This window comes from Tachypleus tridentatus, chromosome 11, assembly GCF_004210375.1.
Source record: "Tachypleus tridentatus isolate NWPU-2018 chromosome 11, ASM421037v1, whole genome shotgun sequence".
NCBI lineage: Eukaryota > Metazoa > Arthropoda > Merostomata > Xiphosura > Limulidae > Tachypleus > Tachypleus tridentatus.
In genome coordinates this window covers 24,239,459-24,250,483 of record NC_134835.1, presented here as the reverse complement: position 1 = coordinate 24,250,483, position 11,025 = coordinate 24,239,459, and the positions used below count along the sequence as shown (strand labels likewise).

Here is an 11,025-nt window from a genome sequence, read left to right as displayed (position 1 = left end):
AAAAAAGAATTATTTTATACTTTACAGTATAATAAATTGTGAGGTACAAGATTGTTCAACAGCCCAGACTTTCAACAGGTAAAACCACCTAACATGTTTAACTCTTCAAACAAAAAGTAATTTCTGCACTTAAATATATCACTATTACAAAAGCATAGTCTCTTAAAAACAGTTTTGTGAGTGTGGGCAGTCCACTGGTAAGCCTTACTCTCACAACCCTAATTTAATGGGCATTCTCAGCTTTATAGTTTAATAAAATAAAGAGACCCTCCCAATAAGCCAGTTCACTAACACAGAGTATCATACAGAGAATAAGCTATTTTCATGCCTCCAATGTTAACGACATAGTGAGCGTAACTCTTTAAAAACTATGAAATTCGCCGAGTTTAATTAACAAGTCAGTCTATGATAAAAATAAATCTAACAAACCTTAAGTGACAAAGAGCACATTTTCTTATAGCAAAGCCACATTGGGCTATCTGCTGAGTCCACCGAGGGGTATCGAACCCCTGATTGTAGGGTTGGAAATCCATAGACTTACCATTGTACCAGCGGGAGACCTTAAGTGTCAACCATCACAACAAAAGTATAAACAGTCACTTTTTAGAATTTAAATTTAATTTTCATATACCGTGAAATATAGCCAATAAGCAAAACATTCATGCACTTTATAAAGACAATTATTAGTGAAAACCACCTGTTATAGACATGAAACAAACCATTCTTTAAGACCTTTGTTATTTTTCTACTTCACTATATACTATAACCAACTTTATTTCAGTGGAATGAACCTTGAAGAATGAGTGACCTCAATACCAGGTCATCCATGCTTGACCAGCTGGTAAGTTATGCTCAGTTCTTCCAAACAATGATAATTTTAAACCGAAAAGTAATAAAGGCTGAGAAACGGCCCTGATTTACAGGAAATAGCAGAAAGTTAAGTTTCAAGAAATACCGAGCCAACAGTTCATTACACATTTCTCTGCCCATATAGCAGGATTTAAATTTACAAATTTTCTGCCACTTTGTCTAATATAGTCTGAAGAAATTTATAGACACACTTAACATATTGTAGCCACATCAAACAGGTTATAAAATTGCACTACAAAGGCCTAATACATGTTGTTCAAATTTCAAATTTTGTATAAATAGTTTTATTATTATTATACATAAAAAAATAACAGTAATTGAAGGCTTTATTTACAATCACTAACACATATGCATCACACAATAAAACTTGTATCATCTGAGTTTTCATAATAAAACTTGTATAAAAACAATGTAACATTTTTCTTCATTGTTTTCTTACAAATCATTAAATACTTCATTAGTTCAAACAAGTAGATTAATGACCTAAGTCAGTAGAGGTTCAAACAAGCAGATTAATGACCTAAGTCAGTAGAGGTTCAAACAAGTAGATTAATGACCTAAGTCAGTAGAGGTTCAAACAAGCAGATTAATGACCTAAGTCAGTAGAGGTTCAAACAAGCAGATTAATGACCTAAGTCAGTAGAGGTTCAAACAAGCAGATTAATGACCTAAGTCAGTAGCGTTCAAACAAGCAGATTAATGACCTAAGTCAGTAACGTTCAAACAAGTAGATTAATGACCTAAGTCAGTAGTGTCTAATTTATTTCCATTAGTCCAGTTAATAAATATTAATTGTATGCAATCATCTTATATAAAAAATATCACTCACTAGAAGTAAAACTCCACTAAGTCTTAGGTGAAACTTTAACAAGTGACATTCATAGGACTTAATGAATACCTGTAACATTGTTATAAATTAAAACATAATTGTACACTTTGGTTGAAACAGCCAAAAATTTGGTAAGTTCAAGATACTTCCATTCATTACAGGACGTAAGAAAACATCAGCCTTGTTTCTGAACAATTAAATTATATATTCTAATGTGAGACTTCTTAAACAGATATATTTAACGAGGTCATGGAATTTGATAAAAAACAAAGTTTATGAACTGTAACATTTACAGTACAACCCCTCAAGTTACAAGGTTCTCATAATGATACATAAAACAGGACCTAACATAGGTCAAGGTTCTCATGATGATACATAAAACGGGACCTAACATAGGTCAAGGTTCTCATGATGATACATAAAACATGAAAAGTAATGTGTTAAAGACTGAAGTTAAAAAACTGAATAAACCTCTGATAAGCATAATGTGAAACACCAGTCACATTCAACTGAACCAATGACTACCAATGTTGTCCAAACACAACTGAAACCAGGAAGTTGTCCACAAAAATAAGAAGACAGAAAGGCCATTAACTAAAAAAGTCAGGTACTGAAAGGTCAACTGGTAACAAGAGAATATGTAACAAATTTAATCTTACTGGATTGACCACATGTTCAAAAGACAAAGAGTAAAACTGACTTGAAGGAAAACAAATACTACCAGCTTGTAAAGATGTATCTCAACAACTAATTTCACTGTAATACATACACGTAATCTAAACACAAATTAGATGTGGACACAATTTTTTGAAAAGCAAGGCTTAGGCTGTATAGGGCACACATATAGGAACATTAACATATCTGTAATTTTAAGATGAATGTTTGTGGCCTAACATTCTAAAACAAAGCAAACAGTAAGTTAAATGTATGGCTTACAAGACTAATCAACACTGTAACAGTTTCCAGCCAATTTAAAAACATGATCATAAGAGTGCACGATTTTTTCAACACCGTTGGAAACGGAGCCTGTAATTCACAGTATTTCTGCAGAGTCAATTTGACTTCACTTCTGATGTAGGATTTCTTCACAAAGGAAAAATGATGGACTGAAATTTCTACAACGATACTGAATTTAATAATGATTATTTTGTTAGATTTCAGAAAATCCAAAAACAATGAAAAACATAATGTTGCACATCGAGTGTTTCACATCCAAAAGGATGAGGTCTGAACCCCCACTCCTGCAGTTTATATGTTACACACATGCCATCCAATGGGATCTTCTACACAGCTCTTTCAACAGTGGTTCCTAACAGATGGCTCAACACTGCATCAGGCCATAAAAAGCATGGCTGGTGTCCCCAACTACAAGCAGATGTTGCAAAAACAAAGTAAAAATGTATTTGAATAATTACGTATCTAGCTTAAGTCTGACTTTTGGTCATCATCTGAAGAAATGTGAGAAAAAATTACTGGTTACCACTGCTCCACAAAGTCCATTTTTTAATATATATTTGGATATGCAGTGCAATACTGACTTCTGAAAACTGCTCGGTTTAGTGCTACTTTCACTTTACCTGATATGCAGTGCAATACTGACTTCTGAAAACTGCTCGGTTTAGTGTTACTTTCACTTTACCCGATATGCAGTGCAATACTGACTTCTGAAAACTGCTCGGTTTAGTACTACTTTCACTTTACCTGATATGCAGTGCAATACTGACTTCTGAAAACTGCTCGGTTTAGTGCTACTTTCACTTTACCTGATATGCAGTGCAATACTGACTTCTGAAAACTGCTCGGTTTAGTGTTACTTTCACTTTACTTGATATGCAGTGCAATACTGACTTCTGAAAACTGCTCGGTTTAGTGCTACTTTCACTTTACCTGATATGCAGTGCAATACTGACTTCTGAAAACTGCTCGGTTTAGTGCTACTTTCACTTTACCTGATATGCAGTGCAATACTGACTTCTGAAAACTGCTCGGTTTAGTGTTACTTTCACTTTACCCGATATGCAGTGCAATACTGACTTCTGAAAACTGCTCGGTTTAGTGCTACTTTCACTTTACCTGATATGCAGTGCAATACTGACTTCTGAAAACTGCTCGGTTTAGTGCTACTTTCACTTTACCTGATATGCAGTGCAATACTGACTTCTGAAAACTGCTCGGTTTAGTGTTACTTTCACTTTACTTGATATGCAGTGCAATACTGACTTCTGAAAACTGCTCGGTTTAGTGCTACTTTCACTTTACCTGATATGCAGTGCAATACTGACTTCTGAAAACTGCTCGGTTTAGTGCTACTTTCACTTTACCTGATATGCAGTGCAATACTGACTTCTGAAAACTGCTCGGTTTAGTGCTACTTTCACTTTACCCGATATGCAGTGCAATACTGACTTCTGAAAACTGCTCGGTTTAGTGCTACTTTCACTTTACCTGATATGCAGTGCAATACTGACTTCTGAAAACTGCTCGGTTTAGTGCTACTTTCACTTTACCTGATATGCAGTGCAATACTGACTTCTGAAAACTGCTCGGTTTAGTGCTACTTTCACTTTACCTGATATGCAGTGCAATACTGACTTCTGAAAACTGCTCGGTTTAGTGTTACCTTCACTTTACCCGATATGCAGTGCAATACTGACTTCTGAAAACTGCTCAGTTTAGTGTTACTTTCACTTTACCCGATATGCAGTGCAATACTGACTTCTGAAAACTGCTCGGTTTAGTGCTACTTTCACTTTACCCGATATGCAGTGCAATACTGACTTCTGAAAACTGCTCGGTTTAGTGTTACCTTCACTTTACCTGATATGCAGTGCAGAGCTCAAATTATGTTAAAATGCAAACCGAGACCTGATAATGCTTGGAAGATACATTGTATGGATTCTCACTGCCTGCAATATTGTGAAACATTGTGAACTATTCTGATTAAAAGAATTTTACTGTTACTTTGTTATGTACGTAGAAACAGAATTTAACTACTTTAAAGGAAAAACAAATTCCTGTTTCATAACAATGTTTGATGATCTTATTCACCAAAAACATTGGTGAATTATAGAAACTGACATTTTGACATTAAAATATCCTATGTACAAAACAACCATGTTATCAGCACTTGTATACATTTGTAGCAAAGAGAAAATTAAAAAACAAGCAGTTACATTCAGTGCAAACATCCTGCTAGTATACAAAACAAATATATCAATAAAAAACACTTAAACCATTCTTAACTTAGAAAATGCTGAATTTATTTATAACAAGGGTTACGAAAACCATAGATCTACATTTTTAGACAGTTAATGTGTAACAGTGCCCCTTTAATGACAAGAATAATTTCACCACTGAATTTACCCAACAAACATTGTGTACAACAATTAGAACAGAAATGATATAACAAACATTGTGTACAACAATTAGAACAGAAATGATATCACAAACATTGTGTACAACAATTAGAACAGAAATGATATCACAAACATTGTGTACAACAATTAGAACAGAAATGATATCACAAACATTGTGTACAACAATTAGAACAGAAATGATATCACAAACATTGTGTACAACAATTAGAACAGAAATGATATCACAAACATTGTGTACAACAATTAGAACAGAAATGATATCACAAACATTGTGTACAACAATTAGAACAGAAATGATATCACAAACATTGTGTACAACAATTAGAACAGAAATGATATAACAAACATTGTGTACAACAATTAGAACAGAAATGATATAACAAACATTGTGTACAACAATTAGAACAGAAATGATATAACAAACATTGTGTACAACAATTAGAACAGAAATGATATCACAAACATTGTGTACAACAATTAGAACAGAAATGATATCACAAACATTGTGTACAACAACTAGAACAGAAATATCACAAACAAAGAAAGTTTATTCTTTTGGTAAGTAAGACCTTGAAATTCAAATAACTGATTAAACACAAACATAGTTGCCTTACACTACAAAAACAAAGGAAAAAAATCTGTCACATTTTACTCCAGCAAATTCTGTTTACTAAATGAGAAACTACATGTCAATACAGGTGATAGTCACTTCTTGTTCACTGGTTTTTTACTTTTATTCACTAGTTTCTCCTCCACTCTGTTTCTTTTCTTCTGCCTTCTTCTGCTTAAGACGCATCAGTTCTGCATCCCTAAAATATACGAACAAAACTAAAACTGTTCACCTGAATTTTAACATGTTAAATACACTACACATTCCCTAGTTTAATGCTGTTAAAATTATACCAGGAAATAAAAATTAATTGGCTAATTACATTAATTATATACGAATCTGTCGAAACTGTAATGATTTGAAATATAGGTGATTTCAATAACTGTAAAAATGGAAAAAATATTTATAAAAAAACTAAAAGTGAGGAAACAAGGTAGGAATGGGTGTGATGATATAATAAAACTTCTGTATAATCTCATATTTGGTCCATGCCCACTTTGTTTACTTTTTATATTCTGTATACAATTAGCTAGTTGGACTAAACTTATCAAACTTGGTTATGTTTATCATACAATGACTTGTTTCCTCACTTACTATTTTTTCCAATTGTTCATTTCTGTGCATTTTCTTTACCTAGTGTTCGTATACATTGTGAGTGTACGTGTGACGACACATTCCATTATGTGCAGTGTCATTTGGTTTATATGTAGTGTACACTGTATACATACTAAAGGTTGATAAGTTAATCTACACAACTATTTAATGCTAGTATTAGTACATAGTTCCTGTAATATTGTTCTATTTGGCACTATTATAAACTATGGTAAATGTTTGAAACTACGAGAAACATTAAACGATACCAATCGGTAAGTGAGGTTAAGAAACTTGTGGTCTTGTAAATTGTTTATATCTGTTTTACTAACTTTCTCAAACAATCCCATCACTTCTAATTTTGTATGCAGTTTGTTTATCACATCAGAGTCTCTCAAATAATCTGAAGATTTATTATTTTGTTGTTACAGGTGTATATGAATCAAGAGTTTGTACTGCATGTGTTGTGTATCCACATCATTACTGCATGTGTTGTGTATCCACATCATTACTGCATGTATTGTGTATCCACATCATTACTGCATGTATTGTGTATCCACATCATTCTTATGATACATATTATAAAAAGCCTGCTTGTTACCGATACTTAGTGTATTAGAAATCGGTATATTACAAAATACTCAAGTGAGAAAAACTACTAACATACAATCTTATAAGTTATTTATTTCTCTTATAAAAGATTTGGCATCTTGTAAGTGTACACCTTTTAATATTAAGTTGTAAATACAACCAACTATTTTGTCATTAATTAAACAATAACTTAAAAAAGGTGGATTACACCGAACAATTGTCACAAGTGACTCCTTGCAGCCACAGAACAAATGTCACAAGAGTCTCCTTGCAGCCACAGAACAAATGTCACGAGCATCACAAAAGTCTCCTTGCAGCCACAGAACAAATGTCACGAGCATCACAGGAGTCTCCTTGCAGCCACAGAACAAATGTCACGAGCATCACAGGAGTCTCCTTGCAGCCAGATTACATTTAAAGATGTCAGACTCCTTTGCACTTATATCAAACTTGGTGATCATCCGCTATACAGTGTAATAATTCCATTAATGAATACACATAAGCTAGTCATAAAACAAATTATAACTTCAGCATCACAAAGCCAGGAGAAGCTGGATAAAACGTTTGTGTTTGGAAAGTTTCTTTTACCGTTCACCAATTGCACTTTCAAGCTTCATGCTTTTTAATCTATGCATCGAGGCGGTGACGTTCAACCGAACCCAAGTTATTGTCCCCAGAAAGGAACCTTTACAATTAAAATAAAGAGAATTACTGAGAAGAATAATGGAACCAAACCCTTGTTGAACCACGTGTACCCCTTTACAACACTGGTTTCAGTTTATATACCTGTGTTTACGTTCCTCAAGTGTCAGTCCCTTATTTCCGGTTTTTAGTTCAGCACTTTTCTTTTGTTCTGTTCCTGTTGTTTCTTCACGGCTTTCTGCCGGGCCAACTCACGCTGGTTTCCACCTGTTCACAAAACAAAACATTTTACACCACTTTGAGTGTACAAACAGCCACTAAGATCAAAGTCATTAAAAGAATTTGAATTCCTTGAAGGCCACAAAAACTACATTCAAAATATTCAGTTTTTTTACTTTGTTACTATATTAAGGAAGTTTGTTTTCCATTCTAGTAAAAAATATTTTGTTGGAAGAAACAAAAGTAAAAGGAACTCAATAGAATATACAAGATTTTTTTCCCATAACTACATCTAGCAAAACACTTATCTTGATTTCCATTTCATCCTGGATAGAATTTGATCAATTTCTTTTTTAAATTAATTTTAAGAATAACCTCTCTAAAGAGGTAATGTATGTTTAAAGATGGAATTGTGTTTTTCTTTCTTTATGTGCACAGACAGGTGAAAATATTAACCCATGAGCTTTATCTCATTTGGTTTGTGTGACAGGTGAAAATATTAACCCATGAGCTTTATCTCATTTGGTTTGTGTGCCACAAATGACCTTCATGCTGGTCTATCACATAATACATTTTATTGTCACTTTTATGAAGTATTGATGAAAAAAATGAGAATGTTTTAAACAGGATAAGAGAAATTTAATTATAATGGTCTAAGATTACACACGACATTGGTTTGTTTGAACAAGTTACATGATTGGCTCGAGGAGGAGTGTGGCGGAGTTAATTTATCCAATCGTAAAGGTCTTAAAAATTTAAAAACTTCATGTGGCTTATAATTTTGATGCTACAACTATTAGTAATTTGATTATTTTAACACTAAACACCTGTGCTAATACTAACAGTTTCTCAACTAACCCTTCTATATTATTTCAGTTGTTTAAAAATATATCATGCCTAGCAGACAAGGTCGTTTTGTTTTTTTTAACTGTTCTGAGGAGGAGTGTCATTACATCACAGTTTGACAAGTGAAAATCTTTATTATATATTCTGTAACACATTTCTTCTGCCAATACAGAAGTATGTCTAATACATGACATATAAGACAAAAGAGTTTTAATATAACATGGGACCTATTGGTCTACATTGCCTGTCCCAAACTCTCAACTAAAGAAAATTCTCAAAGCCAGTCCTTATCACTCATATAATTATCATTCTTTCTCTTAAACTCACTTAAATTTACTGTCTCTACAATATGTCTCCTATCCTACCAAAATGTATATTTGATCTCCTAGCCTTACTGTTCTGACTGTTAGATATGAAAAAAGTTGACACACCAGCTCTACCAATCCTCTTTACAATCTCAAACACCTCAACCAGGTCATCCCTGAGCGAGCCTTACTGTTCTGACTGTTAGATATGAAAAAAGTTGACACACCAGCTCTACCAATCCTCTTTACAATCTCAAACACCTCAACCAGGTCATCCCTAACCTTTCTTCTTTCAAGATGACAAATTCACAAACTTCAACCTCTTCTTCCATTGTAGTAACCCTTCTTTACATTCTTTCCAACAACTCAGTCTTTCCTAAGGTAAGGAGTCCAAGACTGGTCACAGTATTCCAAATGTAGATTACAATAAAATTATAACTTCTTTAGACTTGTATTCAATATGTCTGTTTATACAACCTAAAATACTATTTGCCCTACCTCTAGCAACAGCACACTGCTTGGATAGCTTAAGAGATTGACTGACTCTTACGCCAATATCTCTTTCTTTTGTGATGCTGTTAAAGTTGTCTTACATTTATCATAATTAAAATACATATACTATTTATTTGTCCAAAAACCAAAATATTCATATCATCTGTAAATTTAAGTAATTCATTGACTATTTTTAGTCATTGTCATTCATGTAAATCAAAAAGAGCAAAGGTCCTAATACTGAGACCCAAGGTACCCCACTTGTGACAATAATCTAGTTTGGGTTAAACTCTAATATAACAACCCTCTTCTTTTTTCCATCCAGCCACTCTTCTATCTAATTTGCTAACTTAACCCCCACACCTACAGATGTTTCTTGCAAGCCCTTTATGTGACACCTTGTCAGATGCTTTCTGGAAATCCAGATACATGAAATATACACTCTATTCCTGATCTACATAAGCAGTAACCTTTTCAAGGAATGTCAAAACATTTGTGAGGCTTTAGTAAAACCATATTGACTATCCAACAAAATATTAAACTTTGTTAAGTGGCCTTGTGGTCCTACAGCATCTTTTATTAAACTTTCAAAAATTTTTGCATAACTGATGTAAGACTAATAGGCCTACTATAACTGAGACAATTTTTAATCACTTCTCTTATAAAGATGATATTACCTAACTTCCAATCGTCTGGTACATGTCCACTATTCAATTTCAAGGATTTACAAAACAAAAAAGGCAGAAAGCAACTTGTATATCAAATCCTTAACTTTTTCAAAACCCTTTGTGCTACTGAAATATAAGAGAAGATAAATAATTTTCAAGTATAATTACGTTAGAAGTAAATACTATTAGGTTCCTAGGTTTTGTTACAGTATACTATAATGTGTGATTGATGAACTACTAGTTTAGGCCTAGATGAATTAATTAAGAAGTGAATACAGTTGTTTAAATGTTAAACATCTGACGCATCCACCTTTTAATGTTCTTTTTACAATTTGATATTTAATGTTTACAATAGAGATAAATATTATCACTGATAATAATAATAATATAACGGTAAGAGGTAACTTGTATCACAAAGATAATAGAGCACCTGGCCCAGTATTTGAACAACTCGTCTTATTATCTCGTAACAGCGGTTAAAATTTAAAAGTCCAATATTTATAAACTGATTGCCAGAATTGAAATGTTCTGATACTTACGCGCCATTAAAAGGATGGAATCAAAGACTGATTCTTCCACAGAAGAGAACAAACTACAGCTTCGTCACCAACTACACGTTACAACTCCAAACTAAAACATTAGTCATTACATTTCCTAATTTTAGAGCACTGTCATAAATTATGTATATAGGTTAATAAATACAACGTATCAATGACCCGTTGGATCGAAGTTTTCAGACTGCTCCATCGGTGGGTTAATCTCTAGATTTTAATGTCTGTGAAAAATACTTTTAAATACCAAGTATTCTGAAATTGAAATGCAACAAACTTTATTCTTTTAGTATAAGATATACCAAATATTTTAAACCAATTATATAAAAAGAATATATTACTTAATATTCTAACTATTTTGTGACAGCTTTTACTTTTCGACATAATTTTTTATCGAGGGTTCATAGTATCCCAAATTATAAGTTGCATTTGAT

The 11,025-nt window shown here is 33.1% G+C and overlaps 1 long non-coding RNA gene across 1 annotated transcript; it reads right to left on the bottom strand.

Annotated features, from left to right (window-relative positions):
- Positions 1-1,136: 1,136 nt before the first annotated feature.
- On the bottom strand, positions 1,137-10,810 carry LOC143231758 (uncharacterized). The gene is made up of 3 exons (XR_013017162.1): positions 10,580-10,810; positions 7,655-7,777; positions 1,137-5,885 (listed from the first exon to the last, which is right to left on the bottom strand). It is a non-coding gene; the product is annotated as an uncharacterized LOC143231758 (long non-coding RNA).
- Between the last annotated feature and the right edge of the window lie 215 nt (positions 10,811-11,025).